Source organism: Lonchura striata, chromosome 4 (assembly GCF_050655825.1).
Source record: "Lonchura striata isolate lonStrDom1 chromosome 4, ASM5065582v1, whole genome shotgun sequence".
NCBI classification, from domain to species: Eukaryota; Metazoa; Chordata; class Aves; order Passeriformes; family Estrildidae; genus Lonchura; species Lonchura striata.
This window is the reverse complement of record NC_140706.1, coordinates 6,827,640-6,852,275: the sequence shown is the minus strand read 5'-3', so window position 1 is coordinate 6,852,275 and position 24,636 is coordinate 6,827,640. Positions and strand designations below refer to the sequence as shown.

At 40.9% G+C, this 24,636-nt stretch overlaps 1 long non-coding RNA gene across 2 annotated transcripts in view; it reads left to right on the top strand.

Moving 5' to 3' along the window:
- The first annotated feature begins 941 nt into the window (after window positions 1–941).
- Window positions 942–24,636, top strand: part of LOC146767510 (uncharacterized) — a 67,756-nt gene continuing 44,061 nt past the window's right edge. The window contains exons 1-4 of one of the 2 annotated variants that reach the window (XR_014954637.1): window positions 942–1,255; window positions 1,357–1,411; window positions 17,589–17,679; window positions 18,473–18,547. This is a non-coding gene — a long non-coding RNA (uncharacterized LOC146767510). Of the gene's footprint in view, window positions 1,412–17,588; window positions 17,680–18,472; window positions 18,548–24,636 lie in introns of both variants that reach the window. The other variant, XR_014954636.1, reaches the window with a different exon arrangement.

The window sequence follows — 24,636 nt, the reverse complement described above, 5'->3', positions numbered from 1 at the left end:
TACTATTAAGAAAATATCTTAATTAAGAAATTATCTGATTAATCATTAGTTGGAATTTAAATCCGAATGATTGATTGAGGTGAATTGAGTTAATCTGTAAAGAATAACACCTGTGCTTAAAAGTACTTGGAAGGAGAAATCCTGTATTAAGAGAATTTAATAGTGGGATCTGGCAGCTCAGACAAAAGAAAACTCTTCCCAGAAAATAGGGAGAAACTGGAAGATCTTACTTGGTAGAAGGCTTCTTTGCTTCATAATTAAGTCAAATATATTCTGGGGATGAGATCTGGCATTAGAACTTCTAAGGTAAGATCAGATAAATTGCCACTCTAATCAGTGTTGCTCCAGCTGGTTGAACCTCTGTCCTGATACAATCCTGGGCAACTGGGGAGTGAGAAGGTTTTTCCTCCATGTTGTTTCTTAATCCCTTCTTTAATTATTAACAATTACAAAAATCAAAGAAGGAAATCTCTCACCTGCAAGAAGTAGGGCTAGAAGTATCTGTTCTTCAAGGTAAACATTGTAAAATAACTTGAGAAGTCAATGAAGACAAAACACAAATGTGGACTAAGGCTCCTCCAGTTGGAATCTCTCCAGAAAACTTGAAATCAAAGCTCGTTGCCAGTCAGGGCATGTTATGGCAAAAAAAATAAGTGAAGGAGACAACCAGTGCATTTCATGTGAAAGCACTGGCGGGGGCCTTCCCGTCTGTCTTAAGAAAGTTCAGTTGAGTTTGGATTGAGCATTTAAATGACAGGCAAACCTGTGTGCCACATTTCCATAAACTGACAGAATAACCCTTTTGTCTCCAGCTAAATCCACCCCCTTTACTGAGCCAAAAGTGAATTAAGCAAAACCATTTTTCCGTCAAAAGTAACCATGACGCAAATGGTTTTATCTGCTTGTAACCAAGGCAAGAAAACATTAACCAGCTGGTCCCCATTCAGAGGCATCTGTAACCATCTGGAGGGAGCCCCCGACTGCAGTGCAGAGGCTCAGTGTGGGACCAAGCATGGCTCAATTTGTGCCTGCCAGAATCAACACTCAGTGACTGGAACGTGTTCAGAACCTCCTGGTAACAATTCTCCAAACAGCCTTTACCAGGCATGAGCGTGGCCTTGTTTCCCTGAGCCACATGGGAGCTGTGTGGTTCTGGCTGGCAGAGGCCGGCCTTGGGTGGTCCTGCAACGCTGGTGGTCGTGGCACATGGATTTCAGTCCTGGGAAGAGCTGATCTGGAGAACCATTTGGCTGAGGTTGGGCGATTACTGACATTTTGGGGTCAGAAATGAGAGTCCCATGTGTATTTGTACTCCTCCACTTCCACGCTCTCATATTTTCATTTCTGATATTTCAGGATAGGTCTGTGCCAAGTGGATCCTGTTATCTCTGAGTTTATGAGGGTGCTGCAGGTATGTTGCTTTGGCTTTACTGCTTTCTTCTTTCTTTTTGGATGTGGAGTTTTTCACCAAATTAGTTAAAATGGGATTCAGACATTAGCAGACATGGTGAAGTTGACACAAACATGTGTCAAATGATTCAGTTCCAGTACTGTGTGAGATCTGCCTGCTGCCTGATGTGGGAGCAAGAAGCCTTGGAGATACTGTGGTAACCATCAAGCCCTCCAAGGCTTTTAATGCATCTTCTCATCACAGAGAAGCCAAGACAATATTGACTTCTGCAGTATTCCAAATCACCTCAGAAAAAGGTCAGCATAGAATTTACTGAGCTATTTGCTTTAAAAATAATAACATGAACAAAAGGGAGAAAGAAAGATTTATTGAAGATAGATCAGAAAATATAGATCAGGAGTATTGAAACACAAATGCTGGAGTCTTCATTGCTTGGAAATCCAGCATCTTACAATTTATCTTATTGGTCTTGTACCTTTAATTAAATTATGAATAGAAAAAAAGGTGATAAAAGGCACAGCTTAGTTTATAGAATCATATAATGGCTTGGGTTGGAAGGGACCCTAAAGATCATCTCATTCCAACCCTCTGCCATGGGCTGGGACAACTTTCTTTAGACCAGGTCACACAGTCCAACCTGGCCTTGAACACTTCAGGGGTGAGGTACTCAGAGCTTCTCTGTTTATCTTCTGCTAAATCCATTCTGATTTAAATGAAGAATGTTGAAAAGATTATGTACTAAATAGCCATGGAAAGTGGTAGAATAGAGTTTTTTTCAACAACAAAGTGCTGTGGTCAGGCCAGTCTTCTCTTCTAAAAGAGCTGAATGAATCATAAATGATGGGCTTTTAATCATTAAATATCCTGTGTACCTCCTTTCACATTCAATTATTCAAGACTTCTGTGTGAAGGACTCCACAAAAGCTTGTTATATTAATGTTATTTTCATCATGCCATGGAGTTTAAACAGTAAAATGATTGACCCTAAACTGTCTGTTTCCTTTTGGATTTTTGAGTCATAAACTTGAACTTTCTCTGCTTTGCATGAGTTTGAAATAATATAGTCTAATTTATCTGTTGCTTATAAGGGCTTTTGTAAACCTGGACACACTTGGTAAACACTGGACCTCATACAAAAAATTGCAAAAATTGTGCTGCAACCTGTAATCATAGAAGAATTCATATTAGAGTAGGATTAATAATGCATGTAATTATAATATACAATTTTCTTTAGGCTTTTCTAATTATAAAAAAATTACAGATAACATCAACAGTGTGATTCTGAAATGCCTCTCATTTATTATGTAGCTCTCTTAATCAGTGCTCTGCCACTGGAAATCAAGTCAGAATGTTATTATGGTCTCTCCTTCTGGATTTAATTACAGCAGTAACTCATGGCTCAAAGTCTGAGCAAACACACCGTGCAGTTTATAGCTTTGAAGAACAGCCATTAATTCTGCCATCTACCACCCTGTGCAAGCCAATGAAAGCTTTTAAAAAACTTTATGCCTGAAGATAAACACACACTTGCACACGGGCTTAAGGTGGGGGAGTAGAGAGCCCAGCCTCTGTGCCAGCTCTGCACACACACAGCTGAGCATCCTCTCCTGGGAGATGATCTCAAGGTGTGCAGATCTGTGAACTTCTTACTACCCAGACTGCACTTGCACCTTTAACATTTTAAATTATGATTTCAGGATGTCAGGTGCTGTCTGATGGCAGCCTGGAATCAGGACAGGGCTTTTGATGGGGTGCATCAAACACAGCATCATGAGATGGTGGAGGGAGGGGATTTTTCTGCTCTGCTCTGGGATGGACTCGAGTGCTGGGGGCAGTTCTGAGCCCTGCAAAATAAGAAAAACATTAAACTATCAGAGAGTGCCCAAAGGAGGGCACGAGGATGGTGAGGGGCCTTGCGGGGAAGCCGTGAGAGGAGAGGCTGAGGGCACTTGGTCTGCTCAGCCTGGAGGAGACTGAGGGGAGACCTCAGTGCAGTTACAAATTCCTGAGAGGGGAAGAGGAGGGACAGACACTGATCTCTGCTCTCTGGTGACAGGGACAGGACCCAAGGAATGGCCTGAAGCTGTGCCAGGGGAGGTTTGTGCTGGAGATCAGGAAAAGGTTCTTCCCCCAGAGGGTGGCTGGGCACTGAACAGGCTCCCCAGGGCAGTGGGCACAGCACCAGCCTGGCAGAGCTCAGGGGGTGTTTGGACAAAGCTCTGGGGCACAGGGGGACTCCTGGGGATGGTGCTGTGCAGGGCCAGGAGTCAGACTTTGATGAACCTTGTGGATTCCTTCCAAATCAGGATAATCTGTGATTCCATTCTGTGGTTTTGCTGTATAAATGGCCTTGCTGAAATGGGCATCTGAGGCCTCTGAATTGCTCTGGAATCACTTCCCAGGATGAATCTCTAACCTGACCATTAGCTTCAAATAGGAAAAATGCACTCTCCCAAGAACCTGAATTAGTATCAGGAACTGCTTTTGGTTTTGGCAGCAGCCAGGAAGGATGTCTGTCTCTCCAAAGCAGAAACATGCCCAGCCACGTGCCAGCACCTGGGAGGACAGAGTGGCCAGAGAGCTCTGGGGAAGGGTGAGAGGGCATCTGCAGGAGAGTGAACATTAACATTGGTGCTCGCTTTTTGAGGCTAACTCATTTTTTTAAATGAAAATAATGTAATCCAAAGACAAGACAGTTAAAATACCACAGACTAATGTCTGCCAGCTTGTGTCTTCCAAAAAGCAATATAATCCCTGATTAAAGATTTCCTATCCTCTCAAGCCACCATCTTCAGCATCAGCTTTCTATATGCTCAATGTGTAGAGAAAAGTAGATTGAAGAATGACCTTCCTGCTTATTTTATTGTGTGGTTTATTTAGACTCAGCAGGGGTGCAAGGACCACAGATCATCTGCTCACATCCTGGGCTGGGTGAAGGGACAAGCAGCCATTGGATATGTGTCACTTGGGGAGCTGTGGGAAAGAGCCAAGGCAATATTTGCACTTGATTGATGCAGCTCACATTTGTGCTGCAGTGTGCTCTGCAAGGTTTTCAGAACTTGTAAGAAACACTTTTTTTTTTTTTACCTAAGTATTTTTTTCCTCAGGACCTGCCAATTGTTTGAAATGAGAAGTACTGGCAGAAAAGGCTAAGCTTCACTGTTTGAAAGACAGTGACATTTCAAAATTGATATTCTGAAATTTCCACATCCCTTCTGGAAACAAAAAGCAATAAAAGGTTGGTATTTCAGTGAACTTCTCAGAAATATAGAGATGAAGTGCTGTGACTGACCAGCCTGAGTTTTGCGTGTTTTGGGTTTGTACATTGCAACATTTTCTTCTTCACGGAACAAGTCTGTTTCTTGTTTTTTTTTTAAATTTCTGAGAGTTGCCCTGGGCAGCAGTTTTTTTCCAACCCTGGTTTCCAGCCTATGTTCCAGCAGAACCTGTGGTCCTTGTCCTCCCAGGAAATGCGACAGGAAGGGCTGAGGGCACATCAGGAGTAGGGACAAGATGTTTTGTGTCAAACAGGAGAAAAGAGTAGAAAGAGTACTTGGGTAGGAGCTCAGACTAAGTTTTTTGTAAAAACATCCCTTTACCTCACCTAAGATTAACCTTCCAAAAAGCAGGATCTCTTGTCAAACGTCTAGAAAGGTGATGCAAGCTTCCCTGCACTGCCCAGGGATCACTGGCTGCCTCTTCCCAGAGGTGGACTCTGTGCTGCCCTTTTAGGATGTCTCCTTTGGCAACAGACTGGGCTCTAGGAAGACTAACTCTTAAGGATGGTCAAATGCCATGAAATGTGGTGGTATGAGCACCTTTGTGTTCGTTCCTCTTGGCAGTCTATTAATCTAAGGGAAAAGCTTGAGAAAATAAGGCTAATTAATCCTGACTGCTGTGGACAGTGTAATTTAAATTTTTTTGAAGACTGACAATGCTTAGGCTGAAATGCCTCAGAACCCTCTCAGCTTCCATCCTCAACACAAGAGTATTTCATATTTTGTGCAGCCAATTGTATTTTCTAAATTTGCTTTCAAATGCATCACAGGAAATAGGCCTTACGGGAAAGAGAGGAAACCAATACTTCTGCCATATTCCAGAAAAGGATGTGGAAAGAGCCTCTTGTGTTATGGATTGAATTAATTCTGCTCTCTAGCACTAGGGAAATGGAAAATCCCCTCAACATCCCCTTCCAGTGTTCAATCTGGTGCTGTAGGAAGCTGTGTCCTTGATGTCAGCTTGGAGCAGAAGAAACTGGGCTGGAGGGAAGAGGAGAAGGATCCTGGCTGGACTAGGGTGACATTGATACATGAGGCTTTAATTTCAAGGGAGGAAGTGGAGCAAAAAGGATTGCAAAATCTGGTTCCATAATGGTGTGGGATTCTGCTTGCTCTCATATTTGTGGTCTCAGAGGAAACATCAGCTGGTCCTCCTTGGTTCAAAGTGAGATTGGAGGGGAGGTGGGTGAATGCAGCCTTAATGTGAGAATGGGGGAGAGGAGGGATCCTTTATGTATCAGCAGGGATGTGAAGAGCCTTTTTCTCTCATCCTGATAAAGAACAAAGCATTTCCTTGCATTTCTTTTTATTTTTAAGGCTGCTCTGCATTTGCCTGTGAATGCAGAAAACTTTTGACATTTATTTTGCAATATTCACACAATGACTTACACACACCCTGTGCTGGACATCTCCAGGGTCCCAGCAGATCTCAGCCTTGAGATATTTTGTTTCAGGATATCCCAAAAACTTCACGTGGAATAACTGGGAGAGGCAATGCTCAGGGAACTGAGAGGAGATCAATCCATACAGCAATCCAAAGAGCAAAGCAGCACAAAGAGAAACTATTGCAGAGAAATTACTCTTTCCTAATCCTTCAGGCTTGCCTTGACACAGCACTGTGCATGAGATCTGAGCAAATTTGGAGGCTTCTGTAATTCCCATTGCCATTCTCCAGTGTAGAGGGGAAGGTTGTTTTCATGCAAAGGCAATCACTTACCCTTTATTTACTGTAAAAGATGAGGATGGGGGACTCTGACTCCCAAAGCTTTCCACAGTTGGGTTTGTTGTCTAATTATTCCATGGCAGAGCTTTTCCCGGCAGCGCGAGGCTGCAGCAGAGCCTGGGGGACTCCTGCCCTTGCAGAAGGTCTCTCCAGAAACCTGGTGTTTTGTGGTGGAATAATACTGCAGCCCACGTGCCTTTGTCACTTGGTTAGTTTATTTATTTTTAATGGCATCATATGAATAAAGAAATGTGTCTTCCTCATTGTCTTTTGAAGGCAGATAATTGTGTCGGTATTGCATCCGCTATCATCTTGTCATGCCCAAATGAATTTACACTTATCCATCTTTCTCTTCAGAAAGCAGCCCTGCTGAGTTTTCCCAGTTGTTCAGTCAGTCACAAGCCACTGTTGTACAGCAAGCACTGCTTTATGTTGTCTAAATAGATGTGGCTCTTCTCTTGTTCCCGTTTTGTCTTATTGTTAAATTGCTTTGAATTTGCAGTGAATTGAAGCTCTCCATTCCAAGGAGAAAGACATTATTACTTGTAATTAGGATTAGGATTATTGGATGGTAGCATTTTTTCGTCCAGAGTTAATGAGTTATGATCAGAACATATCCTTTCATTAGTTTAAAATATTCTCATAATTATTCTGATATTGTGATCTAGGAAAAAAAAAAATCTTAAATAGCAGTTCACTGAAAACAGCAAAACACACATATTACTTCACAGGCTACATAGAGTTATAGGTGGCTAAACATGAGTCTGTGTCACCACTCTGGCTGAGAAGGAGTCCCAAAGTCATGGGATGGATCAAGGTAAACAAAATACCCATAAGATCAATTATCATTGTTTATCAATTGCCCAGAGAGGACTCCCCATCCCTGGAAGGTCAAGGCCAGGATGGATGGGGCTTGGAGCAGCCCGGTCTAGTGGCAGCATCCCTGCTCATGGCAGGGGGTGAATTGAGATGGTATTTAAGGTCCTTTCCAACTCAAACCATTCCATGATCCTGTGGTCCTGCAAGATGTCTGCAACCAAGCTCCACTGGAGAATTCCATCTGGAGTTGACACTAAGTGGACAATCAATGTGGCAATCTGAATTTCCTACATTCCAGCTTCAACCTGGAGATATTCTTCTCTCTCTCTTGTTTTTGCGTTGTAGAGTGCCAGCTGTGACTGAGCAGAGGGAGAGGCACCACATTTAAAATGCATTTAATCAATGGTGACGTTAAGATTAGCATTGAGCTCATGTGGTCAAGTATCATAGGAAACCAGTATGTTGAAGAAAACCTCTTCCAACTATTTCTAATTTGGGAAGTAGATTTTAAAGTGGTGAGCCTCAAAGACTAGAAATTATTCTTTGATCTTACAAAGCCTGCAAATGACAGCAGTGTCTGCACAACACAGCATATATCCAAACAGTCACAAGAAATCTAAATGGGGATTTGAGGCAGCAAAACTCTTAAAATAAGAAAAGGGAGATAATTCACACAGCCCAAATAATAGCATGGTTGCTCAATGTAGAGATTGTACAATCACTGATTAACTAAAAAAACCCAAAAACTTATTTGAATTTCCAGATGAATTCCTGAAAAATAAGGGAGGTGATTAAAAAAAAAAAAAAGAAAAAGAGATGTGACCTAGAATGAGAAAGATTCTAGTGTGTGAATGTTTCTAAGAAGGAAGATTACAGCCTTAAAAACAGAGGAACATTTTTAGGTGGAGGGAAATAATGAAAACACTCTGAAATGTTATTTGTTGTGGTTTTCTGACCTTTAACCAAACACTCCAGGCCTGCTTAAAATGTCAAACTATGTGTGTTTGTTTGTGTGAGTGTATTTGTTTGCACTTAGGTAAAGCCTGCTCAGAGAACATCTCCATGACCACAGCTGTGAGCAGACAATGCTTGGAGTCCTTAGCTCCATGGCCAGCCAGCCTTGGGAAGGCTCTTCAGGATGACTTTGGACTTGATGTACAAACCCAGGCTCAGCTCTGCAGTGGTGCTCAGCTACCTGGTTCCCAATGGAATAGAGATAAAAAGTTAAATAACTCAGTAGCTTTGGATGTGAATTAATGAGAATGCTGGGTGGGGAGTACAGAAGAGCAGAATGCACATGTTTTTTCCAGATATGTTTTTGGTGCATCAAAACTAAATTGCTGAATTAATTTTAGTATTTGCTTATCTCAGGGTGCAGTACATGACTGGAGGATATTTCCTAGTCAGTGGTGCCTTTCCTTCCTAATGTCCTACTATCAATTACAGCATTAGTTGTCTATATTTTCTATTTCTAAAAGCATCTGGAACTTTGTTTTTAATTATTCATTGAGACGGAGACTTATAACAGTGCTTCTGAATGGGCTCTTAAAAATCTTGGAGCCAACCTGTGACAGCCAGATGAAAAACAGGACTGGACAAGAAGTCTGTGGTGTCAAGGCAGCAGTGTAAAGAAATAAGATTTAGTGTTTGCTTCTAATGTGCTGTCTTGGGGTGTCCTATTGGAATTTCGCAAGAGAATTGCTTTTTATAAACAGGTTGTGACAAGCAATTGCACATCTCTCCACACAGCTTAAGAAAGGAAGAACAGAATAATTGAAAATAGGGCTGGGCAAGCTCTTGGGAGGTCACCCAGACCATTGCCTCACCCAGGTGTAGTTGGCTTCACACTAACTACTCCTGGCATATATTTACTTCACATGTTTTCAAAAACCTGCAGTGACAGAGGTCCCACAACCTTCCTAGGAAATGTTTTCAAGGCTTATCACTGGTTAATGTTACAAACTTCTTTCCTAAAGCCTTGCTCATGTCCTGCCTGGGGGCCAGTGTGACATCACTGCTTCTTTCCAGGCTCCCAGGGATCACAGGAGATGGTCATTTCCTTTCTTACACAGCAACAAGTCCCTCAGTTTGGAGACTGCTATCATGATTCCTCTTAATTTTCTCCTTTCTAGACTAAACAAATCCCATCCTTTTAATCATTCTTCATAATTTATGGTGTTTAAGCCTTCCCTCATTCTTGCCTGGACCCAGACTAATTGGCCTGGGTCCTTCCTGAGAGCACTGGGCCAAGCCTACATTTCAGTGGCTTTATTTTCTCATCCTGATATTTATTTTTCAAGCCTCATTGCAGCAAGGATTTTAATGAGTTTTTGTTAAAGCACCCCTGGGTGCCCAGTCTTGGATCTGACCTGGAGTTTGGGTGGGCAGTACCCTCTAAGGGAGCTTCCACATCTTTGTGGAACTCTGATACCCTAAGGAGGGCTAGATTTTAAGAAAAAGATGGTGAAAATACGTAATGGTACCATCCTCAAAGATGTCTACTTCTTAAAAATACTTTTTACTGACCTGTATTTGTTTCCAGTTGTTTATATCAGCTGAAATTTCTCAAGCAGTGCAAATCCTGGGTGCTCAGCTTGCTGAAGAAGGAATTGTAGATGCATATGCTTGAATATGTATTTAAAGTGAAATTTGGGTTTCCTGTTGTTGCTGTGTTATTGGGGTTTTTCTCTGTTTGGTCTTGTTTGGTTTTTTTTGTTTTGTTTTTGTTTGTTTGTTTGTTTTGTTTGTTTTGTTTTTTTAAAATAAGTTGACCCATCTATAATTTCCCTGAGTTCATAACATCTTTTCTAACATAACATCTTTTCATAACACAATTCTGTTCTGTGAATGTATCAGAAGGACTCAATTATTACTTCTTATTTAATTTTCTATAATTAAGTGTTACATTTTCATAAAACACATAATCTCTAAACTGATGGTGTTGCATAGAAGGTTCATTTTATGTTTTTTTGTTGGTTTTTTTTTTGTTTGTTTGGTTTTTTTTGTTTTGTTTTTGGTTTTTTTAATTACCTTTTGCTGTTAATAGATTGGTTTATATTTCAGTGGGCTTGGCAGTGCTGGGTTAATACTTGGAGTTGATGATCTTAAAGGTCTTTTCCAACAGAAATGATTTTATGGCTCTATCTACAGAAGTGACTTCCCAGTGTGAGCCTCTGAGCATGGGAGGGGTCAGGAGAAGCAGCTATGATGCAAACTTCATCTGTTTAATCCTCCAAAATTTGTGCTCTATGTATTATGCAGTTGGTCAAGAGGATTAGGCCCTCCTGGGAGAAATACTGGCATTTTTGGCTCGTATTAGGCTACTTTAATCCTGAAACCCTCATTGCTGGTGACAAAACACTGACCAGGGGTCATGGCCAGTGTGCCATACAGAAGGTTTCTATCCCAGCTGAGTAGGGTCAGTAGGGAAAAGGGTTTTTTCTTTCCAAAGAAGCTGAAGGACTGGATGACTTTTCCAGTCATCCAAACAAGTGTCCACAGCCATTGGGGTTAGATCACTTTCTGAGCAGATTTTTTGGGAAAGATGTCAGCAATAATGCACTGATTTGGTATAAACTTTATCAATTCAAGAAGAAAAAGTCAACATTGTTCTTGGCTATCCTTTCCAGTGATAATATGAACTGGGAGATAGAGAGTCCCTAAAAATCAAGCCATTGTAATTGTATGAATATAATTTTTTTGGTTCTCAGAGCTTATGCTGGGAACTGAGCTGATACTGCAGCTCATGGTGGATATCTGGAAAACAAAATGTAGGAAATAGACTTGCTTTGAGTATGTGAGGTTAAACTTATTGCTACTTCTCTTAGTGAGGGAAGTACCCAGTAGATTGACATGCTTTTAAGTAATCAGAACTCTTGTGTTTTCTGCAAGATAGTGTAATATCACATAAAGCAAGAGAAAGAAAAAGGAAATTGGCCCGTGTTGGAATTGTTCTGGTGTTTTCTTCTACAACAGAATGGTAAATTGTTTGCTTTGGCTTTCTGGAAAATATCTGACCTTGATACTTCATATTCAATTTATGTAAACAATTACAAAAGCATCTGAGCCAAATAGAAAAGGCTATTTCTTGAAAACCTGCAGGGAATTCACATGGGAATTTCCCACATGCTGTGGCAATCTTAAAAATACCTCCTTGTAACCCCACAATATTAATGATTAACTCCGGAACTGTGAGTTTTTCCAGACTTCCAGCGAGCTCAGTGATTTATATGTTCAGCTGCATGTATCAGGAGAGGTAGTAAAAAAGAGTCATTTACCACTTTTAGTAGCTTGCATTCAACAAACAATCTGTCACATTTTCCCCTTGAAATTCAGGGATTTTGTCAGATTGCTCGGCTGACAAATATCACAGGATGGGAAATGTTTTGTGGTGAAGTTCTGCACTGAGATGCTCTTGCAAGAATGAGCTGGAACCAGCTTTGTTCTTCACAAATTACCCAGAGCTGCTTTGCTCAGGACACTCCACCCACACATTGCAGCATGAACCTTCAGAGGATGTGCTCAGCATTGCTGGGACCTTGTTTCCTCACCTCTGGCATTCAGTGTCAGTGTGAGCTCTGTGAATTGCTCCCCTCACATTTGCTGAATAGTGGAGGGCCCCTGGGGAGGTGATTTCCCAGATCAAGCAGGGGTTGGGTGTGAGAGATTCACATCACACAAAGTCCCTTCAGCCTGTGGCATGGTGGGCAGCAGTGCAAGTGTGAGCTGGTGCAGGAATCTTTCCAAAGATTCCAGTACCTTAAGGGGGCTTATAACAAGGTGGAGAAAATATTTATACAAGCAGCAACAGGACAAGGGGCAATGGTTTTTAACTGAAAAAGGGCAGATTTAGATCAGATTTTAGGAAGAAATTCTGTACTCAGAGTTTAGCCATTGTTCAGTTTGAGAAACTGGAGCATGACCATCATGAGTGCCAAGCCAGTTCTCATTTGTACTGGGCCAAAATCAAACTAGTTTTGTAATTTCCCATGCAAAAGCACATGTTCATTTTCAGGATGTTCTTGATGTCTATATCTATATCTCTACCTCTGTATATACATCATTGAATTGTATGTATAGAATTTAATATCTTATCACTTACCTATCTATATATCTATCAATCATCTATAGAGTGGCTCCTCTGGATGCTTCTTGGGTCAATATTTGCCCTTTTTTCTCCTGGAGGGGCAATCCCAGAACCCTAATGGCACAATCAGACATAATTCATAATCAGAACTTTGCTTCAGTGGGCATTGGAAATTTACCTGCCTGCAGTCAGAAACAATAAATACCTCTACAATCTGGACTGGGAAACCAAGCAGCTGGAAGCAGATGGTAATAACAAAAGAATCAGGAACTAAGTCATGAGAAGTGACCTGGAAATCAGGCTTGAGTACTCCAGAAAGATTCAAAACTCAGAAACTCATGTAGGAAGACTACACCAAATCTTTAAAATCAGGATGTTTCAAAACCCCTTCACTTTTAACACAGGATGGGGATTATTTTTTTTTACTAAGGGTATCCTAGATTCAGTTATTGTTCTCAAGATAGATGTTGGTTATAATTTTTTTGGGATTGGATTAAGGTGCAGCATGTGCTAGGGCACATGTGGTCAGAACATCTTGCCTTTGAGGGCAGGAAGCAGATAACCAGCTGCTCAGTACAGTACATCTCTCTGTAGCTGCTTGATTAATGCAGGATATAGATCTGCCACAGCTTTTGCCTTCAGATCTTGGCACTTGAGTTTACTCATGCTTTCCTCCTCAGAGAGCCTGATTTTCCTACCAGATATGATTTATTTCACTTTTTTTTACCCCTTAAAAAAGCCCAAAAATCCCCCAACAAAACCCAAACAAGCTTAGAAGTATCTGATTACTGGCACCAAACTCATGAACTTTTGCCCCATGCAGGGTTTTCCATTTCCCATTATGTTCACTTTGACTGGAGCCACATGCTGTCCCCATTCCTAAGCTGGCCATTTCCTGCTGGAAAAAGGAGGGAAAGACTAATAATAATAGCTGTATGTCCCTCTGTAACCTCTATGAATATTATGTTAATGTATATTGCTAACATTAGTAAACCCCTGAAATTTTAAAAAGTACGGCTTGGAAACTCTTGTTTGCATCTAGCACTCACTGTACCATGGAACTCTGGCTTATTGTTGTGAAATTATCAAAGCTTCACCTTTCTGTCAGCTGATATGAAAAGTCCTTATCATATGGAGCCTGGCCTTTAGCAACTGGATTTTGTCCTGCACCCTGCTACAGATCCATCTCCATCTGTTTTATTTCAGTTGGGATAATTGTAGATATAAATTTAAGTGTCTGCCTTCTTTTAAAGTTGTTGACTCCTTGTTCCCTCAAACATTTTCATAGCTGTTAGGCACTGTAGAAAATATTTCTTTGACTTGTTTAAGGATTTTTATGGTATAACTGCCTAACCTATAAGGAAGCCTTTAGGAAAAACTAAACACCTAAATTTTCCCTATTTGTCCCAAGTGGTTCTTTCTGTTACACTTCTCTGTACTGTCCCTTTTTATTTGCTCCCCTCTAAATTTCAGGCTGTTGTACTGCCTTAAATCTCTCTGCCTATGGGAGTCTTTTTAGGCTGCTGAACATTGTAATTAACCACTTTGGACTTTCCAGGTTTCACTGCATGTATGCTCTGCAGAAATTCAAGCCCAGGTATGGCAAAGACAGTTCCAGATGAAGGCATGCTGTTAACGAGCATACTGACATAATTCTTCCAACACTGTTCCTTGTTAATGACTCCTGTTTTTACTGTTGCACTGCAGCAGTCACACACACCTTTTCCCCACACATTTTGGCAAACAACAGGCATTAACTCTGAAGCTCAAAGCCCTTGAGCTTTTTAGGCTGAGCATCCATTTTATTAAAGCCATACCTGTTACGTGATTGTGAGCCTCCTACAGAGCAACCAGTCTGATACCTCTGTGCACCCCAGAACTGGGCTTTTTTTGGGGATGGGGCCTGTGGGTGGAAAGCTGCACACTTGGGTAAGGAGGTGGGATCAGGGGGAGATGCTCTGCTGCCATGGCTAAACTGGGCTTTTGTTGACATAGCAAGAAATCATGAGCTGAGGCTGGCTGTGTCACAGCACCATCTGCAAAAATATGCTGTATTACACAGGGACCGTAGCAGAATTAGGCAAAGGTGTTGCAAACTGTGATAAAGTACACACTGTACTCTGGGAAGGAATCTAGCAATTCTTGCTGAAGGACTCTTGAAATTATCCACCCAGGCACTGGTTGTGATAAAAACAGGCAGATAAGACACTGGTATGTCCTATGAGGTGGCTCAAATATGTGTGTGAAAAAAAGAGTGGTGCTGTGCCTGTACATGAAGCACAGGCTTGCTAGGACTTATTCAGTGTTTGCCTCTTTGTAGCTTGGTCAAATCATGGCCATGAATCACTGAATGACTTGGGTTGGACAGCTCAGCCAAAGGCAGCCACAGAGATTTCAATTCTGACAACATTAGCTAAGGGGAAAACCTGAAATGATGCTGGCATCAGTCACAGAGAAATCTCTGGTGACGCACAGCAAGTACATGTGAAATTACAGGGGGTATGGAGTAATCAGCACAGATATGAGAAAGGGATCATCTAGGATGGGGAAACTACCTGATGTAAACCCAAAACTCTGATGAGGAATGCACATCCAGACCTGTATTAAAATTCTCCTCCATCCATTTGTGTGCTGAAAGATGTCTTTTCCCTTGAACGAGCCTGGAGGGGCCATGCAATGCCTAGAAGTTCATGATCTGTAGCTGTCAGAAGAGGCTCTGACTTTTAAATAAGCCAGCTGGTGATCAGATGCTGTGACTTGCTATTTATTTTGCAAATCATACTTGTGGACATGTTGCCTTAGCAAAGTCACTGATTGTGACAAATGTGTGTAACAAGTGCAGTCTTCTATTGATTCTCACATTCTATTTTCCGCTTTTGGTGGAAACAGATGGAATTCAATTTTCTCACAATTACTATTAGCCAAGAATAACATCGCTTAAATCGGTGCGGGGGAAGTGGAAAGTTGCAACTACAAAAACACACAGCCTGAAAAGCTGGATATTGAAATGTAACTTGCAAATAACCATAACTGATGTTATACCCAGGGCCCAATTCAGAAACACAATTAAGCATTTTCTGGACTCAAAGCTTTATGTCCTATTGATATTATATATGTCTGCTGAAAAATGGATCATCCAGATTGTTCTTGTAGGTTAGTCCCATGGCATGACTGATGCTTAAAGTGTAAAATCTCAAGACATTCTCTGCTAAAAATAAATGCAGGATAAGGTTGGCTGTAGTTAATCCTAACCCAGGGATATGCAACCCTACAAAATTATTGCTTGCTATGCAAAACATTAAAGGCAATTCTTAAGAAATTAAAATAATAATTTATCATTAGAAAAGAAGTCAATCATTAGGCACAAAATAAATAATCTCCAAATATTCAGGCTGTTTCAGACCAAAATTCTGTGAATTTAGAAAGAGTGCATTGCATAGCTAATTTTTTCTTGAGTACAAGAAAAAAATCCTACATTCTGTGAATTGGTTAAGGGTGAATTGAGTGTTTGAGGTTAAGAAATACCATAATTAAAGTATTTTTTAAATCACAGCTTTACACTGATTCTTTTGCATCGTGCTGAACTCTTAGCTGATACAATCACAGGTATTTTAGTCCCATTATTAAGTGCTGCCTCTGAATTTGTTTAGTAACTAATATGGGATTATTGGTTTTGTCCTGGACTTCCTTCAGTCCTTCTTACTGTTATAGGATCTTATCATTCTCCCAAACTACTCCATTTCTGTTCATAAAGGCCTTGTAAAGAGGCATTAATAAACCTATCATACAGGTGCTGAATGGAGCCAGACACTTCTGTGCCAAAAAGGCACCAAGATAAAATGATTATGATGTTCTATTTCAGAGCCTTTAGTATTTCACAGTTCTTCGTGTGTTCATAGCAAAGATAAATGGAAATCATAAAGATGGTGTCTGTAGTAAGGTGTCTGAAAAAATAAGATGACCTGCCAGTCATCCAGAGGAGACTTGCCCTGTAATGCTGTGGAACCTGTGGCCATAACTCATTTCTGAGGGCAGCTTACAAAATCTAGCCCTGGAAGGCTGAGTAACTCCAGTTCTGTGCATACACACTGGAAGTGGAGTTCCACAGCTTTTTGGAAGTTGTACTTTCACACCTTAACAAGTTCACTGTAAGTTACTGTAAGTATCACTCTGTAAGTTGACATGGCTGTTTTGGCCAAATTTAGGCAAATATTCATAAAAGCAGCAAATTGCCTCTTCTACCTCTGAAATGATGCCCTGGAAATATCGGGGTGAGATGGAATGTTTCATTTTGCCTTTTCACATGGCCAAACCAATATTTTTTTTTCTTTAGGAAGCATCAGAGGAGCTTTTGATGAAGGTTTTTCACCAGAGATGTCAAGGCAAAAATCCCCCTAAACCCTACTAATTTGTTTTTAATTGAATCTATATATCTGTGAATTTTTAAATGCTAATCAAGCTACCTCTGTACGAGAGGCCATGTCTTGCTCACAGCCCAAATGTAGAAAAAAATGTAAATCTATTCTCCTTTGTGCAGCATTTACTGTTTCTAGAGACACTCAGCCAGTACAAGTGATTCCTCTTTGGAATTGGGCAAGGAAAGTGTGAGTGAGGCAGCTGCTCCAAACCCACAGGCAGCTCCAGAGTGGGGTTTCATGGGGCAGGAGGGCAGGGTGGTGTGACAGCCCCTGGGTGCCCATCTGTGCCAGGCAGGGGCTCCTTTGGCACAGATGTCCCATGGCCAGCTTTGCCACGCTGGGGAGGCTGAGGCAGGCTCTCCACCCCTGATCACCTCTGTGCTCCATCCTCCAGGGCAGCACTGGCTGCATCCCCAGCTCCAGCTGCCATGGGCTGATGCCAGCCCCTTTGCACGAGGTGGCTGCCCTGGGGATGGGGTGCTGCTGTGGCCACCAGTGTCAGTGTGTGGGGTGGCACTTCAGCCTTCCTGCACCCTCTTGGTGCCAGCAGTGCTTGTGGTGACAAGTTTCCTCTCCTGCAGCAACAGAGACTTTGAAAGGCTGCAGCTTAAACTGAGATTGTATCTTTGCTCTGCCCACAGTTTTCTGTCACTGGAATGTTTCCTAAGAAATTACTTTGCAGGCTTCAATTTCTGCATCTGATGCATATTTAAATAACTTTCCAGTGCCCTTGTTTAATTTTGTTTAATTCACAGTTCTGACTATTCACTGAAGCCAAATTATGAAACACATCGGTGTCTGGATATTTCCATACCTCTTTTTTTTTTTTTTTTTTTTTTTTCTCCACTTGTAGGTTCCAGTTCTAACCTCCCTGTTGGAAGAAGCAAAGAAAGGACAAAAGAATTTGAATGGCTCTTCCTGGGATGGTATTTCTAAGCAAAGACGTAACAGGCTTAGGTTCTATGTACACAAGGCCTGCAAGAATGGAGATGTTAAAACAATCACAGACCTTACAAACGAGACAGAAGCATAACTCTTTTACTGCTCTTGGCATTGGTTAAATCTACAGAGGAAATTGAAGATTTTTATGATTCTATTAAAATTACTGTTCAACACATTCAAAGGGATGATAGAAAAACATAAAGGGCAGTGTCTCATACGTTAATGTTAACCTGACAATATCATTTATATTGAAATTTGACTTGACTTTCAAGCACCATTTGAAAGGTTATTGCATGTGAAACTGAATTAAACCGCACGGATGAAGTCTTCCCTTCTGTAATGTAAAAGAAAAGAACTGTATTTTTCTTTCTGTAAGTCCATTCTCAAAAAAGAAAAAATCCAGGGTTTTGCCTCACCCTACCTCCCACCAGGACAATCACTACTCTGTTAGGGGCTGAGAAAAACAAAAGCAGGTGAAAAAGGCATCCCCCAAGGGCAATCTGATGCCAGAACTGGCTTATACCAAAGTGCACATTAGCAAGGCAGTTTCACCTTTACACCAGAGTGCCTGAAATTAGATATTTCGCCCCTCTATATTTCCTAAGTCTTGTGTTTCCATCCCTGTTTTTATTAGTTTTGGGCTGATGAAATCCTTTCCCATGTCACCCCAACATTTACCTCTTAGACCGCTCTAGTTATTTGAAGCACAATACCTTGTTTAGCTAAGCTGGCCTGCTACCTACATATAAACTGGATCAAATAACCCTGCTTCAGTCACCTCTTTAACTTTTCCAGGAATTCTGTTGAAAACTAACATCCATCTCCCTAAGGAGTGTTAGTGCACAGTCTCTGCAAGCCTATGGAATTTTGGTAAGTAGCTCAGAAATGCTAAGATCTGCATGGAAACACTCTTAACCAAGTGGGACCCAAGGGAAAAAAAAATAATCCCGGTCACCCTCATCCTCAGATGACCCCAGCAAATGCAACTTTTAAATGAGGCGAGTTCAACAGAAACCATCAGGCTTTTCTGAGAATTTCCCCACTGCACTCCTGCCAACTCTACCACTCTGGGCATGGAAGCAGCAGATTTGCAGGCAGCTGGAGAGCACAGACAAATGGTCACTGTGCTCCAGCCCTGCCTCTGCCCAGCAGCCAGGCACGCCAGCGACCTGAAACTGAATATTGGCGTGTTTGTGCCTGCTGTCACTCACAGGGAGGCAGGAACGTGCCAAGCAAACAGCATCTCTGACTCCAGCTTCAACACAATGCAAAGATGGGACGGAGATAAATACGGGGATTTATGGTCTCTACAGCCTGAATGTTTAATGGAACAGGGAGGAGCTGTCAGGACTTGTCATTATGAAGAATGAGTTTTATTAGACTGGGGATGGATTTTCCTAGCTGAGGTGTCCAGCACAAGTGGAGGGAAGATTTGGAAGTGGGAAAGAGTTTCTCAGAGGTTTGTTTTTGTGGCTTTAACTATGTGAACTATTTTGCAAGGAACAGGCACTGTTTTGGGAAGAAAAAGAGAGCATAGCCAGGAAAAAGTTATAAGAACTAGGTAAAAATCTTCTTTTGCCCCTAAATATGCCCCCCATAATCCAAATATTTGGATTTATGAGATATATTTGCATATTGGGAGGTGTATTCATGGAGATATATTTGTATATTGCTACTGGGATATAAATTCATGTCCCTGCCTGTGGCAGCAAGGTTGCAACTAGATGATCATTGAAGTCCCTTCCAACCCAAACTGTTCTATGATTCCAATTGTGAAAAGAAAGTAGAGACAGAAAAAATGTTATCAAATTGTCTACTTGTGAGCTGAAATAACCCTGTTGCCACTGCATATTTTTTAAATTTCAAGCGAGTATAAATTCATCTGTCTCTGTTCATCTAAAATTTTTTGCACAGTGAACAGTCCTGTCTCCACTCCCACCAAAGTCATGTTTCCTGTGATTCCAAAAGTAAACAAGTTCAGAGGACATGAATGGCAGCAAACAATGTAAACAGGAATTCTCATGCTAAATGTACCCATATTTTACTATATTTAGAAGTGGAAGTCAAGCCAGTGTTTGGTGAAGCAAATTGCCTGCAACCAAGAAGGAAGCAGAAAAATAATCAACATATGGGTCAGTCAGTCCTCAGAGGAAATCCGAGGTGCAGTTTCACAATGCATTAAGTCCAAAACAATATTGGTTCAAAAGTTCCCTTCTGCCTGACCTTGACCTTTTGGGAAGGGTTGGAAAGAGGAAAGGGTGTGAGAAAAGGGTGTTTTAAAACCAGATAGTCCAGGAAACTGATTTTGCCTTATAAAAATGTGTACTCATACAATTGGGGAGGTGATACAGAGAGGAAACAAGTCTGGGCATGGAAAGATCTCCATGATAGAGCAATGTGGGCAGAGTTTGCTGCCAGAGCCAGACGGGTGTGGAAGCAAATACCAAGAGTAAAACAAGGAGATAGCTATTGGCATGTTCTCTAACTTCAGATACCACGTTTAGTGAGAGTGGGTAGAGCCAGGATTTGTGGACAGCCTCATTTCTGGATTGTTTCATGATGAAACAGTTCTGGTGGCATCTCTGCTTGCTGCTTTCCTGGTGATGCTGCTGTGCAAGGACCATCTACCATGCTCATGTGTTCATGAGTTGGAGCTTGTAAAGAGACAAAAGGATTGGGAGTAGGTGGCAGCAATTGCCATGTAGTTCAGCTTTTACTTATTACTGTTATGGTCAAATCACACTTTGCTATGCAAATTTTTATTGCCCTTGGTTGTGTGTTATTTGTCGTGGATTTTTTGTTAGACTTACTGCATAGAGCCCGGTGTTGGCAGCTGCCCCCGGCATCTCTCGATGCCTCTGTGCAGGTGAGAATAATAACATTCAGCAACACTGACATCTTGTGGCTGATGAGAAATGGCTCAGACACGCCAGAACGACCAAAAGCTCCTTTTCGTCCTGCGTTCATCATCCCCCGAAACACGGGGATGCTCAAAGGGATGAATACCACAAGTCTGGAAATCGGGAGGTTAAAAGGCAAAACATGTATAAAGGTGCTGATTTATTAGTTGGCTGAGCCGTGTGTGTGGATAATCCGGCTGCATGCTAATCCTTTGGGCTAATCTTCTCATGTGAATGATTCCCTCCAGAGGGCAGGGATAGAGCCTGGCATGTTTGACGTGACAAAGCTGTCGCTCCCTGCAGATGATCCTCTTTGTGCTTACCTCCTCCACTGGGAAGCTGGGAGAGAGAATACCTCTGGAAAAGGCTCCAGGAGGAATCTTTCTCATTACCTGTTGTTGCTGCCAGAAGTAAGACCAGCAAAGGCAGGCTCTGAATCCCTGCCTCTTAGCCAGTGGAGATTTTTTGGGAAAAGGGGTGGTAGGGAAGCCTGTTTGTATGAAAAGATGTGGAGGAGCCTTGTTGGCTGGAAGGCTGCATGCTTAGAATAATATTATCCACAAGTGCCACATCTGTGTGCCTTTTGGACACTTCTAGACCTGTCTTAGGCCACTGATACTTAAAGATATCCAGTATAAAATGGTCTTACTCTTAACAACATATGAGCAGAAGGAGAACATCTAGTTTGGACTCCTGTGGAATGGTCAGATTTCTTTTTTTTTTTTTTTTTTGGTCTAAAGAGAGATGTTTGTGACTCTGCAGCACGTGATGGTCAGCCTTGGACTTTTCAGTTGTAGCAGCTTCTTGGAATACTTCATTGTTTGCCTGTGTTCCCATTGCTAATGAACATCTGTATCCACTTTATCATCGGAACCCAGTGACAAAATTATTACTGAACACTAAATTAAGTCTTATGCAATGGTCTTTTGCAAGTATCTAGAGAACTTTAATGCTTCCTTGAGGATGGTGGGTCTGGGATTGCAAGGAGTAATGACCGTATGTTCTGCTTACAGCCTGTGCTCCTTGAAATTAAAACAGTTGTCTTATTTCAGGCCCACATTGCAGAAAATCCTTTATGAAATCTGCAGGAAGAACTGTGAAATGCCACACATAGCTAGTGGTTGGGACTAATTTGATTAGGAAAATATTAGAAGTCCAAGACTGAAACAGATTCAGGCTTGGGGATCATATTTGCTAATTATCTTGGAAAGTGGAAAATAACATCCGTTTCCTAAGGATTCTGAAATGAATTTGCTTTCCTCCCCACCCCGTCCTTGCTCTTGTTTAGTACCACTTAGATTAACTTTACCTGTGGAAACAAGCAATAGAAATGAATGATTTTGTGACTTTACTGAAGTGCTTGGCTGCACTACATTTTGTGCCTTGGCAGCTTTCAAGTCAGTGTATTAAATAACCTTAAACCACTGACATCCACAAATGCTGTAGTTTAGTATAAATTAGTGTAAAAATTCCAATTGAAAATGGTTGATGCCATATATTAGTAAAAAAATACTCTTTTACCTGCTCTAATTAAGTTGACTTCACTTAATAGTATAAAAGATTGTTATTTTGGTAGGAATAATCTGCAGAGAAATCTATTATTCAATAAAATTAAAAGTGTGTGAGCTTGTAAGAAGCATTCATTTATACTGATGTTTTCCTCTAAAAACCATCTTGTATTGCCTAACTACACTAAAATCTTTCGTACTGAATCACAGATGTTTGTTTCAAAGAATAAAAAGTACTCAATTCAGCAGAAACTCCAGCAGTATGCTGAGTTAGCACATTTCAAAATTCTAGCCAACTTGGTGTGAATTTTGTTTCTTTAGCCCTTGAAAGTATTATTGTGACTTTGAGAGAGCAAAGATCTCTACTTCCCTCATTTCTTGAGACAATTTTCAAACACAATTTTCAATATATCTTCCTTTTCATTGGTCATTGGAAAAAACAAAAGATACACCAGCCTGTAGCACTTGGTGTTATGTAAAGCAACATATTCACTTCTGATTTTATGTATAACTTTTTTTTTCCTAATCCAGTGGAGGTTTTGCTTTTTTTTCAGCCCATACTGTAAGAAGGGCTTATAAAATTGCTATGCCTTTTTGTGAACAGCAAAGGAAAATATTTTGTGTTTATGACCTCAACTTTGACATTAGCATTTGAAAAAAGGCCATCAAACAGTAAATTATGAGTGAATGGAGGGCTTGCCATGAATTTGAATGGATGCATTGTTTCCAGAGCTGTAAGCAGGGAAAACTGGGATTGCTGTTGAAAATTACAATATACCCTTATTTGTTCTTAAATAATTACACAATACTCACTTGAAGCTTGGTGAAACAACTGAAGATACAAACATGAAACACTTCTGGTAAGTTGTAGGCACTTGTAAACTATTTTTCTTCTCCTCATGAGGTGAAGTAGAGGCATCCCTGAGGTTTTTACTGATATTCAGCCATCAGATGAACGATGTGTTGGTTTACACTACAACATTTCTGCATTGCCCAACAGCCCTACATCACTCAACCCTTGTTGTAGCAACATTGGTGACAGGATTGGACTTGTGTTAGCTTTGACTGCTCCTCCTTTATATCAGTCTGCAACTGTCTTTTCCTCTCTCACACTATATTTTTTATAACATATGGTCTTTCAGCTGTAGGGCTAGAAAGCCAGATGTCCTCGGCTCTTTTGGTCAATACAATCAGTTATGCTGCCAATCATGAGCCCTTTAAACCCTGCTACATGACATTACAGTGAGTTTCTGTTCATATCCTCAGTCTAAACCTATTTAACAGACTCATTATGATGCTCTAAAACAATATCTGTGCCTCGCCCAGTCATACACAAACTGCTGTATTTCAGTTGTTAAGTAATGGACAAGCAATGAAGCAGCTGTTGGAACATTGTGCTGGATTTGTCTCTCTCAAGCTGAATGACAGAATTTGCCAGGTCATTTAATCAATTTCATACTGATTTAAGCTAGATAAAATCAATCATCTTAGCTCATGGACTTGGTAGTTGGAAAGATTGTGTCATCAGCATTGCAATGCCATACTTGAAATAGTTTTTGGGTTATAAAGGAAAAGATCCTTTCCAGAGTTCACAGCATAACAACCCAAACCCTGCTAAACTGCTGCATGCAAGACAACTAAAACTGTAATTCTGAAATAACTAATTTGTAAACTAAGAGGCTTTGTGGAGTGATCAATCAAAATATGAATTAGAATGGCCAGTTTTCTCAAAAGTGAGTTAATCTAATCAATAGGGATTAGATTATAATCTTGTTAAATAGGGAAAAAAGTCCATGCAAGTTTAGAGCTGATAATTTTTTGTGTCTGTTTTTTAATAAACCATCTGGTTTCTGTATTTCACTGGCAACCCAAGCATTAAGAAATTAAAACAGAAAAAAAAAAAAAAAAAAAAAAGGGAACTTTCATTAGGGAAGTTTCATTCTCTATCTACAATGTAAACCAAACTCAATCTAGATTATATTTACAAGAAGCCTTTAAAGCATTTGTAGTATTTTAAATGGAGAGTTGCAAACGTTGATTTCCACAGGGGATCATGAAGGTGTGAGGAGAAGGAAGAAAAACTAACCTGCCTAACTAGTGTGATTTTGGGAGCCAGCATCTGTAGCCTTTCATTGAGCAGAGTTTTCTTTCTGATAGAGTAAATTTTGTCCAATTTAAAACTTAAAGAAAAGCATTCAGAATTAATGTTCCCTCACTGAAGATAAAAACATGATCCAGATTAAAAGGGGTCAAGATACCAAGGAGGAATGTACTTGTCTAATTTTCAAACACAAGACTGCACTCTTTAGGTGCCCAGCCTCCTTGCCTGTGGTTGGCAGAAGTCACATTTGGATACTTTGGTTGCCTTTACAGTGGGAATTTGCAGGGATTTGTGTGCCCCAGGGTGACCTCAGCAACAGCTTCTGCAGGCAGGCATGAGTTTCCAAGCCACATATCAAAGCTTGGTGTGCTTTTCCTATTTAATTTGATATTTATCCTCAATGTGGACTTCATAAAATCTGTACTGCCTCCTGCATGCTTCATAAAGTCC